Source organism: Gobius niger, assembly GCF_951799975.1.
Source record: "Gobius niger genome assembly, chromosome: 15".
In the NCBI taxonomy this organism is placed as follows: Eukaryota; Metazoa; Chordata; class Actinopteri; order Gobiiformes; family Gobiidae; genus Gobius; species Gobius niger.
In genome coordinates, this window is record NC_136866.1 from 19,621,787 (window position 1) to 19,625,501 (window position 3,715).

The window sequence follows — 3,715 nt, forward strand, 5'->3', positions numbered from 1 at the left end:
TCGTGTGGAGGATTTGACAATAAAGCTGTGTCCAGTGTGAGGCTATAACATAACAAAAAGGTGCATCTACATGGCCATCATCGAGTCCATCCACACCTCCTCCATTACCGTGTGGTCCATCCTCACCTCCTCCATCACCGTGTGGTCCATCCTCACCATCACCGTGTGGTCCATCCTCACCTCCTCCATCACCGTGTGGTCCATCCTCACCATCACCGTGTGGTCCATCCTCTCCTCCTCCATCACCGCGGGGTCCATCCTCACCATCACCGTGTGGTCCATCCTCTCCTCCTCCATCACCGTGTGGTCCATCCTCTCCTCCTCCATCACTGCGTGGTCCATCCTCACCTCCACCATCACTGTGTGGTACCCTGGCGCAACAGACCGGGACAAGCATCGACTGCAGCGCATTGTGCTGCTGCTGAGAAGGTGACTTCCAGCTCTCCAGGACCTGTCCCTCTCCAGGACCCGGAGGCATGTGAGTCGGATCACAGCTGACCCTCCTGGCCCTGGACACGGACTATTCATCCCTCTCCCCTCTGCAGGAGGCTATGGTCCGATACCTCCTGCCCCCTCCGCCATCAACTCATGGTAGAGGGGGCAGCTATTGGGTCCAAAAAAGGACCTCAATCAACATTACAAAAATGGTGTATGTTACAGCCATTTGCACTGCTCTGTCACTATGTGGTCTGTCCACACTCAGATCTGCTGCTGACACTTATTGCATCTGTACATCTCTAAATAGGCTCATGCTTTTGTTCTGTGTTAAACTGTTAAACTTGAAACTTTTTATAGTTTATTATTGCCTTTCATGTTGCACGATTTGCACCAAAGAAAAAAAATTGTTGTGAATTGTTGTTTGTGAACCTGTTCACTGACAATTAAACCTATTCTGGTTCTGAAAAGCATAAGTGTGTCAATACTTTCCGGATGCACTGCATGCAACAAACCTTTACTTTGGAGCTTTGTAGAAATGTATGAGAATAGAAAGTATTATATTTATATTTCAAATATATTGGAGTAAAAGTAATACGTTTTAAGGCAATTCTCTGCACTTAAGTAAATTTACTTTGTCGCTGACCACCTACGAGACCAATATATGCATTGATCACACAGGCCAGAAGAAGACCGACCAAAGAGAGTGAACTTTAATATGCCCCTGCTGGTGGGCGGAACAAAACCTTACCACACCCTCGCATTATTACAATTGCACTCTTTGTTCACTTATTTATTTACACACCAATAACAATTATCAGTGCAAAAAAAATCTTTTTATTTTTAGTTGTTCATGGAAACATTCTCACAGATATAAAACGCAGTCATCAAACGCAGAAAACTCAGATTCAAATGAACAATCATAATAATAAGTTAAAACATAAACAAGTGATATCGTCTGCGCTGGCGGTTCATGCTACAATGGGCCATCTACATAAGGCTGCAGGGTTACACAACAGGAGTCTCTTTACGGCAGCGGTTCTCAAACAGAAGTGCGTGTCCCAGCGCTGGTGTCGTCCCGGTTAATGCCATTCCATTATTCCTGTCTCTTATCTTATTGGTCCTGGTCAAGTCCAATTTCAGTCCGTACGATAGATACAGACAGCAGGGGGCGTGGCCTAGATGAGAGGGAAAAAACCTCTCATGGGAATCAGAATTTCCCGTCTTTTTATCAGTTTTCTGGCAGACCATAAATATATTTATCACTCACTGATAAAGTCAAGCCAAAATCAGGTCCATGTGGATGTTTTTTTCACATCAAATTGTTCAGTAGAAGCGAAAGACGGTTCTTGTTTCTAACATTAGCATATGCAGCATGAAGCTAACGTAGCTTCTAGTTAGCACAGGGTGACCAGATGTCCCAGTTTACAGAGGACAGTCCCAGTTTTGAGTCCTTTGTCCCACCTCCCAATAGATTTATCCAAAACCATTGATTGGTCCCAGTTGTCCCTGTTTTTGGCCAAATGTGTCCCCAAAGTAACAGGCTTCACTTGAAAATGAATGTTTTTGGCCCATGCGAGCATCAATTACCAAGTATAAAACAATAAAAAATCTCAATTCGAGCATCTCTTCAATGCGGATTGGTGCGTGTCTGGAGATGTTAGCAGTTTTACTATTGAGTGTGGGAAATGACAGTCACCCCGATCCCAGTTTTTAAGTTCACCCTAAGTTAACATTGAACGTTTTTTAAAGTACATTAAGCTTTGGAAAATTTGACTTATTTAGATGGATAACATCAGTCGTTAGTAATAATTCTCATTTTATTTCAGTGAAGCAGCAAATTTAATGAAGAAATGTTGGGCAGAAAAGTTGTTATAATTTGAATTTTAAGCTAATGACAGGAAGTGACATTTATAGAGTTAAACTTTCATAGTAGTTTGACTCACTCATTTCCCATTGGCATTACATGATCGGCATGGCGACAGTTTAAAATGGTTAGCCTCCATCTATGTCACTTCCTGTCGGTGTCCAATCAGGAAGTGAAACTATACACATCACAGAAATTGTCAAACTGAAAGCTGGGTACAATCTTTAGCAAAATATAACTATGTTTTAGCAAAAAATTGTGTCTAATGTGCCATATGCACTTCATGGGCTGTCGAACCACTTTGCTCCTCTCCATGTCTCTGTATCTTTATTTAGTAGATTAGATTTAGTTAAAGTAATGGAGAAATGTGAGAAAATTACTTTCTGTTTCTTCTTTGTTTTCCCCCTCAAACATGAATATACATTCCCAAAGATGCCGTCTGTATCTATCCACTTTATGCAGGAATTCTTTGACCACCAGGATTCGGTTTGTCCACAGCATAGACTCACAGCATAGATAGTTTGGTCAGGATATACTGTAGTCCTGCTTGAATCCAGGCGATTTTACAATGTGATACAAAAGTGCCCACGTGGTGAAGGATAGGCAGGACGCAAATGAACGTGCCAGACATGTCTTTTAATGCCTCTTATCTGCAGTGAGAGGGACACGGACACTCGAGGGTGGAGGTTCTGCAGGTTCCGATCCGACACATCGTCAAAACAGTCGCACTGACACAGTGAGGAGCGCCACCACAGATTATTGCCACGCCTCCTCGACTTCAGGGAGAGTAGGTTTTTTTCTTGGTTTAGTTCTGCTTTGATCTTTGTTTAGCTCAGGTTTAGTTACAGTTACTGCCTGTTTTGGCTTGATTTAGTCCTGGTTTAGTCTTTGCTTTGGTCTTGGCTTAGTCCTTGCTTTGGTCTCGGTTTAGTCTTTGGTTCAGTCTTGGGTTAGTCAATGTTAAAGCTCATTTTAATCAATTTAAGAATTTGGGGACTGTTGGATTTGATGCCGTTTTAGTCCAGCTTTGGTCTTGGTTTAGACCGAGTTTAGTCTTTGGGTCAGTCTTGGTTTAGTCGTTGCTTTGGTCTTGGTTTAGTCTTGGGTCAGTCTTGGTTTAGTCCTTGCTTTGGTCTTGGTGTAGTCTTTGGTTCAGTCTTGGTTTAGTCCTTGCTTTGGTCTTGGTTTAGTCTTTGGTTCAGTCTTGGTTTAGTCATTGCTTTGGTCTTGGTTTAGTCAACATTAAGGCTCATTTTTATTCATTTAAGAATTTGAGGACATCTGGATCAGATGCAGTTTCAGTACAGCTTTGGTCTTGCTTTAGTCCTGGTTAAATCCCACTGTGGGCTTAATGTAGACCTGCTTTAGTCCTTGATCTAGTTCTGGCTCCGGCTCATTTCAGTCCCTGTGACT